The following is an 11,870-nucleotide window of genomic DNA, read 5'->3' on the forward strand; positions in this document are numbered from 1 at the left end:
TCTCGGGGCATATAGGGTGATTGCTCTCGGGGTGTATACTGCTCTTGGGGGAGGGGCAATGAGGTCACCGCTCTCAGAGTGCATGGGGTGACTGCTCTTGGGGTGTATGGGGCAATGGCTGCACTTTGACCTATAATGGTTACATATGTCAGTGTTGCCACACCTTCCAATGTGATGATGACCTTCCCAGCATGTGTAGTCCTATAGACAGAGCGCCCCCTGTGGTGACCACCACAGTGCTCAGAGAGAGTGCACCTACCAGGATAACCTAAACTAATAAGGACGTTTTCACCTCTGGGTCGGGATTCCGTTTTCCTCCACTTTCAGGGAATTCCCTGGCTGAAGAGGTCTATCTTATGACAGAACCCAGCGGACCTCTGATTATAATGGAGTCCATTCAGTTTCTGCTTAGCTGCCTGGAATTTTGCTGGACAAAAAAGTGCTGCTTGCGGCGCTATTTTTACTAGTACTTTGTGCCAGATCTGCGACGGAACCTCCGAGCAGAGGCCCCAATGCAGATGTGTACCCGGCGTAATCCATTAGGGCATATAGAGGTCATAGCGGGCTTCGCTTTCTAGTTTATGCTTATTGTATGTGTTGTCTTATGTACTTAATCCAGGGGCGTACTTAAAATTTATGGGGCCCCCAGCAAAACTGTGGTCTGTAAGACAAGTTTTATTACTCAGCGGCTCTGCTCTAGGAGACTTCTAAATAATACAGTCAGCATGCAATCAGATACCAGTTCTACACAGCGGTAGTGATTACAGTGCAGTTACCTCCAGTGATCACAGGTGACTTCTTCACAGATGATGTCTCTGGTAATGTTCAAATTCTATTTTCTTCTCCATGTGGCCCAGATCATCGAGAAGAGTTTGTCCAGCCATGACTCGTCTCTGCACACTCTTCTCTTTTTTCTGCTAAATGTCATAGTACTAGTACCCTTTCTATGGACACACAAAGTAAAAGTGCCTCCTCTGTTGCTCCACAGAATAAGTGCCCCATCTGTAGCCCTACTTAGTAATAGTGGCCCCACTTAATAACCGTCCCACCCGGTGAACCAGTAACCCCTGAACCTCCAGCTACCAGTATTAGAATCTTCTTCATATACACTTCCGAGCCTGACATTGGCTCGCTCCAACTGCTCCCCTCCTGCTCTTAGCTATCCTATGGAAAGCGTGTCATGCGACCTCCGAGTGCGATTTATCACTGTGGATCTCGCTATAACACCTTGCCCATGGACAACCAGCCTTACATGGCGACGTGACGTTTGACAGCATGTCTCATTACAAAAAAACTTGTAGAACATGCTGTTGTGTGACTGCTTCAAAGCAGCAATTTGGCTGATAAATTTAGCAATGTTTGCGATTGTGGTATCACATGCGCATTAGTTCCCAACGCAAGACTATTAAGTCATTGTACGCAAGGCTGCAGTTTGACGCTGCTATCTTCATGGCGCTCAGCACATCTCACCGTGTAACCTTAAAGGGGTTGTCTCGCGAAATCAAGTGGGGTTATACACTTCTGTATGGCCATATTAATGCACTTTGTAATATACATCGTGCATTACATATGAGCCATACAGAAGTTATTCACTTACCTGCTCCATTGCTGGTGTCCCCGTCTCCATGGCTCCGTCTAATTTCGCTGTCTGCTTGCTTTTTTAGACGCGCTTGCGCAGTTCGGTCTTCTGCTCTCAGCACGAGCCGCTTCAGCCTGCTAGCCGCTACAGCTCTTCTGCGCATGCGCAGACGAGCTGTCACTTCTCGGGAGCGCGCTGGAGCGGCCATTCTGCTACCATTCTCTGTTAGAGAAAGGTGCAGAAACTTGAGCAGCCCTGCCAAGAAGCCGCCCAGCCCTGCCGAGAAGCCACCCATGTAAGTGAGGGGTCGGGGGGGGTTTTGTGTGCGCTGGGGGGACTGTATAGACCGCCGGTCCCCGGAGCCTGCCGCCGGACGTCGGAGCCTGCCGCCGGGCACCGGAGCCTTCGTCTATTGTAAGGGGCCTAGCGCGGGGGAGCCTGGGCCTAGCGCCGGTTACCTGCTGCCTGGCGGTGGGTGACTGTGGCCCAAGAGCGTGTGCCGTGGTCGGCCGCGTTCAATCCCGGGGTCCAGTCGGCGGCTACGGGGCGTCTGGTTGTCAGGGAGACACAGCTGGTAGCGTCTCGGGAGCGCGCACGTCGGGCTGAAGCAACCGCGGTGCACCTTGGGAAAAGAGCCGGCGGCCATCTTTGGGAAACTTTTTATAAGTTGCTGAAACGCTGGAACTGTAAGTAGAAACCGGCTTTAAAAGTCATTTACAGGGGGGCTTAGTAATGTATGCTTAATAAGGGGGACTGGGCAAAAAAAAAATTTCACTGCTTCCTCGAGACAACCCCTTTAAGGCCTCACTTAAACGTGTTTAGCCTGCGTGTATATTTTGCGTACATAATACTCAGTACTTAAAGCCCATTGATTTACATTGGGCTAATCAGACATGCGCTTTTCATACGGTCGTCAAAAAAACGCAGCATATCCTATTTTGGTACGTATTACACACGTAGTAAGCACCATTATCATAGTCTGTCTGCTACATAAAATATGCACTAAATACATGTTACATGCGTATTTGCTGTGTCCTGCATATTATCCGCAGGCTAAATCCGCTGGTCTGAGTGAGCTCTAAGGCTCCTTTATGTTACATCATTCTTTATGTTTCAAGGTTTTCATTTATAGTAGGTAAATATCCAGAAAATGGATAAAGGACATTTAGGAAATATAAAGACTCCATGCAGGGGGCATCAAATAGAAATACAAAAGATAAATAGAACTTTCATAACTCAGAAATTAGAGCCAACGGGATAATACATTTGTGAAAATTTTAACCCCTTAAGGAACAAGCTGTTTTGTACCTTAAGGACCAGACACTTTTTAGGGATTTTCCCCATGTGGTGGTTTAACTGCCCTATTTTTATTTTTACCTTCAACTACCAAAATAATTTTTGCTGCGTTTTTTCCCCTTGACGTATAGGGCTATTTTTTAATATCTTTTTCATTTACTTTTTTTTTCAGATTTTTTTTTTCAGTTTTATTGGAGGTGAAAAGCTAAAAAAATATATTTTTTAACATTTATAGTTATTTTTTTTTAATTAAAATAGTTACGCAAAAAAAAAGTAAAGGAATGGGTTCCTCATTTTGTTTTGGAAGTTTTGATATATAATATGGATGGTTTTGGATTACAGGGCACATACAGCGATGGTTTTAGTTGGCATTGGCTTTTGATTATTTTCTTTTTTTATGTATATATTTTTATTTTATTTTGTAATTCTGTTTTAATTATTTATGTAATTATTTTTTTTACCATCTATGTCCTCCATGACGTCATATAAGACCTCTAGGGGACATTCACATATTTTTTGTGTTTTTTGTTTTAATCTGACACTTTCCCACTGTAGCTGGGGCATTCATAGGACCCCAGTTACAGGGAAAAACATCCCCTGTAGTGACAATAGTCACTGGTAGAGCTGGTCAGGGTCTGCTAGGACCGTGCAGCTCTGCTGTGCCAGGGGATCCCGGCGGTCACGTGACTGTCAGCTCGTGTAGTGGAAGTTATACTTTCACTTTTTAGTACATAGCACTCATTGAGCGCTGTGTATCAGGGAATGGAGTAGACAGATAGGTTAAAACATAAATGGCACAATGGTGCCTCGTTCTGTAGTACCTATTATTGGTGATGGTGCTTGCCTGTTTACCGCAATATCCTATACTTTGTACAATACTCAGGTCATTGCCAGAGAGGTGTGTGAGGAGATATTGGAGCACATGGTGAATCACTGGGATGATTACACCATTTTATCTCATGATAGTGATGGGAATAATAACAGTTGTGTTGACTATTTTGCTGATATGCTGTGACCTCAAACTTATGGTGGTTTGTGCAAATTAGTAGCAGCCAGGCAAATATTTAGGTCAGTGTTTGAAATCTATCACAATGGAGAATTGTATGAAAAGTTCAGAGTTGAAGGGAATCCCGTAAATAGACTGCGTTTCACTTCTTTGCAAGATCTCTCTAACGGACATTTCATGTTTACCTGCCTTATGAAGCTGTGTTGAACATACTCTCCATTCCTCAGGTTAAAAGTACTTCTAATTCTAGGAAAACTGCTAAAAAACACTGAGCTGGATTTACTGATGTGATTAGAAGAAGACAGCTCAACAAAGCCGCTACTAAGTACACAAAAATAAATACGGAAAGTCACTATGCTGCAGTGACAGATTACCAACAGACAAATCCACAGGTTCATAGAGCTGCAGCAGCTAAATACCAAGAAAATAAATCCTAGATTTATAGAGCTGCTGCAGCTGATTAGTAACCTTGAGATTCAAAGAGCTGCAGCAGCTAAACACCAAGAAAATAAACCTGAGATCCATAGAAAATCATCAGCTGACGATCATCTGAATAACCCCAAAATTCACAGAGCAGCTGTTAATAGATATGACAGAAATAATCAGAGGACGATCAGAAAGGCAATCGTTTCCATTGAAGGTTAAAGCTTTGTCTGGAATGTTCTACGATTCTAATGTGGATTATGAATCTGATAAAACTGTTGCTTTAAGAACTATGACTCAGAAATTTATATATTTTACCGCCCTTTAGTGGAAAGAAAAGGCTCCTGGTATGTGTTGCAGCAGCGGTACTGTGCAAATTCCTATGCTTGAGATAGATGACATGCTCTGTAGCTTAATTATGGGTCTTCATTTGGGGCACATACATTTTATGAACTGTATTAGAAAGTACAATAGTTGCTTTCAAATTACGTCTTTTGGAACTAAGCAAATTGTAGAAAGTAGTTTTATGTCCACTTTCAAAGTGCAAGGACAGGTGTACCACTTAGTTGGTAGTCTGCTTTGACGCAACAAAAACCTCAATTTTTACAGATTTTATAAGTTGGTGAAGATGAACAAGAAGTAAGCTTGAGATGGGAATGAAACAATTAAAAATCATTGGTTTTATAATTCTGCGTTTTTACTCACTCTTGCATTGTGCGAAAATCACGTGATTTTCTCACCAGTGTGAAGCCGGCCTAAAAGATGCTATAGGGAGGCAGGATACCAATGCCACTCAGCTTGGATACCAATGCCACTTAAGAGCCGTCGTCGGGCGGATGAATTGATGGCGGAGAGACAGGGGTTCCAGTTTGTAAAATGTAAGAAAACCCTTATGAAAATGTGTGACATGAACCTGCATGGTAGATTACAGTATGGTGACTGGGAGAAGGTTCTTAGGACCAAGAAGGGTGCCTTGAAGGACAAAGGTTTACTTGAAAGTGCTGAAATGTGAGGAGAAAAACAGCAGCTGCAATTGCTAAGGAGGGATAGGTAGAAGAAGAAGAACAAAGGGACAGTCAGGGAAAGTTAAGTTTGTACATGTATTATTTGCATAAGAAAGTATCTGTAAGTGAAATGTTTGAAAGTACGGTATGTGATATATTGTGTCGGCATCGGGAGAGTGTCGACTGAATGTTACATTGATTGTCAGGTGGTGAGAGAAATATGGGTAACAAGCATAGTGGAGAGAAAGGTTACAAGGCATGTGATTTGGTGGCAAAGAGAGAGAGAGGATCAATATGTGACTGTGTCACCTACAGATATATTAGAAAAGGTGTATAATACTAGGTAGATATATATGGATGTATGTGTGCGTTGTATGTATATGTATATATCACACAAATGGTTAACTGAACTTGCTTTTAGTGAGAGATTGTTTACTTGAAGCTGCAGAAGCTTTTGCCTCTGTCTAACTTCTCAAGGCCAAGAGATAAGATAGGAGAGAATGTGATACTAACCTTGGAAAGTTGTTTTGTTTGCTTTAATGGAATAGAAGCTTGTAATGAATCTAATGAATTATACTGTCTTAGAAGACAGGAAAGATAGGAATTTTAAGGTACATTCTTGCTGGGGTCTGAGGTCACAAATGGACACGTCTTGGTCTCTTTCATACAAGTGTAAGAAAGTTATACCCCACTCCCATCCTGTGGGGGCTTTTAAGAATACAGGGGTTGAAAATGCAGAACATGTTGTGTTGTCAAAAGCTCTTAGCATATGTATTCTTTATGAGTTTAAATGCAAGGAGTAGTTAAACTAAAAGAACTTTGTTCAGTCTGTGTTTCATATTCACAGAGAGATTACAGTCAGTTATTTTGCAAAGGTGGGGGCTGTCATTCTCGGACTTCACTCTTTGCTCAGGGTCACAGACAGAGAAGGAAAGACGGGGGGCTGAAAAATACCCACGCATTCTAAAATACATCAACGTTTAATATAGCATATAACAGCTTCAGAAAATAAGAAACATAGAATGTCTCAGTCACTCAGCAAACTTTTTCACACAAATTGTTAAAAATAGCACTCATTCACAATCTCATCTCAATAGAATCATGTACTTTATACCACTCGCCTCAATGCTTTTCAACTGATATATGTTTGTTTGTCACATGTTTTTTTTTCTGTGTATCTGTATGTCCTGGTACACCTTCAAATGTGGGGGTGACGGGGCAGACTTGACCGCATGGATAGATGAGAGTTAATGACCCATGTTCAGACTGTGATGAATGTAAAATGTGTGATGCCGATATTGAGTGGGGATAAAAATTCCCCCCCCCCCCCCCCTGCATAAGACTTTACTTGTTTGTGACGTAAACGTGCAGATTGTAAAGTTTAAATAAAGCATGAAGAAACACGCAAACGGCCAGAATCAAAGGGGTGGAGCTAGATGATGTAAAAGTACACAATGGGTCATCCCTCTCTTGTCCACAAAGGAGGGGGGAGAATCTTGGGCAGCCAGGAAAAGTTTTTGTGTCTCAAATTTGATGAGACATTGCAAGCAGGATCAGATGAATAATGCATTTGCTTGAACGATATCACATTTCAAATATGGATAGATGTTTGTAGATTATTCTGCCCTGATATAACTCATGTCTCTGTTATTGGCGCTGACATCTTACAAGCCTTATCTGCATCCATCAAATTCTCACAGCATGAATTGGTACAGGTTGAGACCTCGGGTGCCAGTTCAAAAGAATTTTATAAACGAACTGCTCTTTTGGTGGATCCAGCTCATGTGTTCGCCCTGACAGCCGCTGCAGAAACTCAGTCTTCCGCAGGTCCTGACAAATTGTTGGCCATTTCCAAGACAGACCTAGGGAAATTGAATGTACCCCCTATGATGATGTATTTGAAACCAGGATACACACCCTAGGTCAAATAGTACCCTTTTAGTTTCCCACAAGAAAATGTTGTTGGGGACAAGTGGGAGACTTGGTTCCAATGGGGGTTTACTGCGAGACATGTCCTCTGGCAAACACCTTTCTTTTTTCAGTCAAGAAAATAAACAAAGAGGTGTCCATGTGGTGCATGGTCCATGACCTCTGCGAGGAAAATAAGGTTATGGTTCTGGACTACCCCCTAGTAGTCCTCACCCCTCATGACATCCAGAGCATATGCACACAAGTGCAACCCAAGCACTTAATCTCTGGCCTGTCAGATCCACCCCACTTCATGCCTCATAGCATCTTTTTCCAATGTTGTACTACTTTGAACCCGGCTACTCTTTTCCACTTGAGTATCCTGGTTCAAAGGGGGGGGGGGAGAAGGCACAGGTGATCTAGGTATTACAGATCAGCTATTTTTAATTTTTTGCAACAAGATTCAGATCTATGTGAAATAGAATATCAGCAAGATTGTCTAGCATTGATGCAACAAGAAAATTCAGGTTTTAAAAATGGTTACTGGAACCCCTCTTGACAATGCATATTTTGAGCTTTTTGTAGATGGTACCAGGGTGAGGATGGATAACTGCATACCGGATATGCAGTGGTCACACAACGAGATGTCCTAAAAGCAGAAGCTCTGCCTCCGCATGTCTCAGCACAAAAGCGGAACTGAAGGCCCTCACTGAGGCATGTAGAGTGGCAGAAGGTAAGACGGCAAACATTTACACTGATATCCGGTATGTATTTGGCATAGCTCGTGATTACGGCCCAATATGGAAGGCCAGTCAGTATATTACCTCAGCAGGACAGTCAATTAATAATGACGCAGTGGTGCAGAGTCTCATGGAGGTCCTACTTCTACCTGAAAAAGTGGAGAGCTCACACCAATTCCTACACTGGAGAAGCAAGAGGCAACACCCTCGCAGACCACACAGCAAAGCCAGCCGCCCTCTTGACAATGCATATTTTGAGCTTTTTGTAGATGGTACCAGGGTGAGGATGGATGACTGCATACCGGATATGCAGTGGTCACACAATGAGATGTCCTAAAAGCAGAAGCTCTTCCTCCGCATGTCTCAGCGCAAAAGCGGAACTGAAGGCCCTCACTGAGGCATGTAGAGTAGCAGAAGGTAAGACGGCAAACATTTACACTGATATCCAGTATGTATTTGGCATAGCTCATGATTACGGCCCAATATGGAAGGCCAGACAGTTTATTACCTCAGCAGGACAGTCAATTAATAATGACGCAGTGGTGCAGAGTCTCATGGAGGCCCTACTTTTACCTGAAAAAGTGGAACGCTCACACCAATTCCTACACTGGAGAAGCAAGAGGCAACACACTCGCAGACCACACAGCAAAGCCAGCGGCCCTCAAGCCGTAGAGCAAAAGAAGACGTTGACAAAAACTTTGGACATTGACAAAACTTTGGACTTTGATATATTAAGGACTTTACAGTTACAAGCCAGCAAGGAAAAATGGACTAAAAATGGGAGCAACAGAACAGGACGGCGTATGGTGAACAGTCAACAGAACTTGCCTACCACGGTCCCTGTGCCCAATGATGGCCCAGCTGATGTACGGAAAGACACACCTATCAAAGCAGCAATAATGTCAGCGCTTGAACGAGGACGAGTGGCTCCTGGGTTCTCTGTAGCTGCAACATCATTTGTCCAATCTTGCATGATCTGTGCCGTAGGCAACAGGGCTGAAGTAAATTTGCCACATAACACTTGCCAGGGCCACTCTGCCCATTTCAGGGATTGCAAATTGACTACATTCAGCTCCCACTGGTTGGGAAGTATGAATATGTGCTTGTTGTTGATGTCTTTTTAGGTTGGAGGCCTACCCTGTTACCAAAGTAAATAAGCATTTAACTGCACAGAAGCTCATAAATGAGGTAATCTGTAGAGACGGGCACCAGAAGTGATTGAGTCAAAGGTACACACTTCACAAGTGAAATAATGCAACTGCTTTGGGTGTATCCCAGGCCTTTCACACACCCTACTATCCACGAAGTAGGGGGAAAGTAGAAAAGGATGAACGGTACCCTGAAATTTAAGATACAAAAGGCAATGGAGGAAATGGGCAAATCTTGGATTGAGTGCCTTCCATTAGTTTTTTTTCTCAGGAGGGTACATACCACAGTAGCTGAGCTTGGGGAATGATTCTCTTGTTAATTTTGTCGTGGGCCTTGCCAAGATATTGTCAATAATACATTCCGCAGTCTCCGCTTCTCTCCCAGGTCCTACAGATAAGTGTCACAATCTGAAACCAGGTGACTGGGTCTATGTGAAAAAGTTTGAGAGAGAAGGACTAGAGCTCCAGTTTGAAGGTCCCTACCAGGTGTTGCTCACCACCCCAACTGCAGTTAAACTCAAAGGAAAGCCCAGTTGGATCCACGCTTCACACTACAAAAAGGCCCTGGGTCCCGGAGCACAGAACTCATGATCCTGTGTATCCTTTACATGCTATGGGCAGGGTGGGGGGCCTGGGCAGAAGTAGCTGCCAGACTGTCAGGGGCAGGAAAGGAGGGAAACTGGAACCCCTCGTCCGGGGAATATGAAGGGGAGGTGACCTTGTGGTACAATTCCTTTAACACGTAGCCATATACACCTTTGACTACTGTACTCTAGCCCCCTGTTTCAGGGATCAGGACAAGCTCACATAATCAAATGGGCAATATGAATTCTATACTCTAGAAATGTATATATGTGTCACAGATGATCATTGGAGGACAGAATGCAAGAATTGGGGGGCAGTAGGTTGTAACACTGGGAAAGATTGGGGATATAAGCCTCAGAGTGCTCAAAATAAAAAGGACAAAAATGGAAAATCATTAATAAGCCCAATGACATTGCTGCGGCGAGGAAAGAGTTATAGAAATGGGGACCATGGGCTTAATATGCCGCTGATATTGACCATTGAGAACCCGGGACCAGGAGATGCAGGTAACTACATAATAGGGGTGTGGACGCATGGGAGAACTGATGATTCTTTAGGAAAATTTAAAATTGTAGACATGAAAGGTGACCCTAGATGGATACAGTCATCAAAACCTGTAGGTTCAACGAATCCTCTTGCCCCCAAATTGAAAATAGAGGGCGGAGTTATGGCGATAGTTCATCCTACCTTTAAAGAAACCATGGCTATAGAGACAGGTTTTTCTGACCGCAATCTATAGCTGGAATGGATGAAATGCAATAGAGACACCCATAATCAGACTGACTGTTATGTTTGCAGTAGTGCTAGGCCCCATCTGGGCACGGTCCCCCTTAAGGCCTCGTGTCCACTTGAAAAATACAATCCGCGCAGAATCTGCCACGGATTTCCGCGCGGATTTGCTTTAAATGCTATTTTTTTTGCATGCAGATATCCGCACACATTACTATTAATGTGATAGCAATGTTGCCGATCCGCGGCAGAATGGAGCATGCCGCATTTTTTCTTTTAAAATGCCATCCGCGGGTGCAAAAATCAATTTAATGGACCCGTGGATGGCCAATGATTACCTCTTGGCAAAATCCACTGCGGATTCCGCTGCAGGAATCCGCAATTCCATTTAGCTAGTGGACATGAGACCTAAGTTACCTGAAAATCATGAGACTTGTTTTATCAGTCTATATACCAACACCACCACCAATAAGAAACAGTGTGAGAAGTGGAAGAAGGAATACCCCATTGTCACTAAGGTGCCCCGATCTAGGGAAGGTATTAGAACATACCCTGGAAATTACATTTGCTTTGTTAATTATGGTACTGGCACATTTTTGGGAAATTTCACTGATGGAAATTGCGCAAGCAGGAAGGATGGTGCCTGGGCTCAAACACAGGTCCAATCTTTTGGAGATGTCTACTGGATATGCGGAGATGGTAAGATACGTACCATGCTCGACGCAGACACTGGACTGGGGAGTGTGCCTTAGCCAAATCCTTAATGCCCTTGCACATATAGAAATTAACGCTCTAGGTTGTAGTTTTGATCCACATATATATATATATATATATATATATATATATATATATATATATATATATGCAATAGGAGTGCCTAGGGGGTGCCAGATGAATTCAAGGCCAGACATCAGGTTATGGCATGTTTTGAGTTCCTATTTGCTATCGTCACTATTAACAAGAATGTGGGCTGGATAAATGATATCTATTACAATAAGCAGAGTTTTGTAAATTACACCAGGGATGCTTTACAAGGGTTAGCTGACCAGTTAGGGCCCACCGCATCTATGACATTCCAGAATAGAATGGCCCTGGATATGATTATGGCAGAAAAAGGTGGAATATGTAAGATGATTGATGAAACTTGTTGCACCTACATTCCAATAACACAGGACCTAAAGATAAGGTGACTATCGCCAATAAAAGATTAACCAGTCTGTCGGACTGGACAATGTGACACCAACATTTCCTTTGTTTGAAAGAAATGAAGAGCCAGTCCCGATAATGCCAACCACCGTACGCTACCAAAGACATGGAGAGATGGACTAGTACTGCCCTTGCCTCGGTCTCCTAAGATGGACTGTCAGTGGATTTCCCATTTGCCCAGGGATAGTATAGAAAACTGTAGGTTCTAAGGAGGGGGCACCCTGTGGGTTGTCAACTTGTACAGAT

This window comes from Eleutherodactylus coqui, chromosome 2 (assembly GCF_035609145.1).
Source record: "Eleutherodactylus coqui strain aEleCoq1 chromosome 2, aEleCoq1.hap1, whole genome shotgun sequence".
Lineage (NCBI taxonomy): Eukaryota > Metazoa > Chordata > Amphibia > Anura > Eleutherodactylidae > Eleutherodactylus > Eleutherodactylus coqui.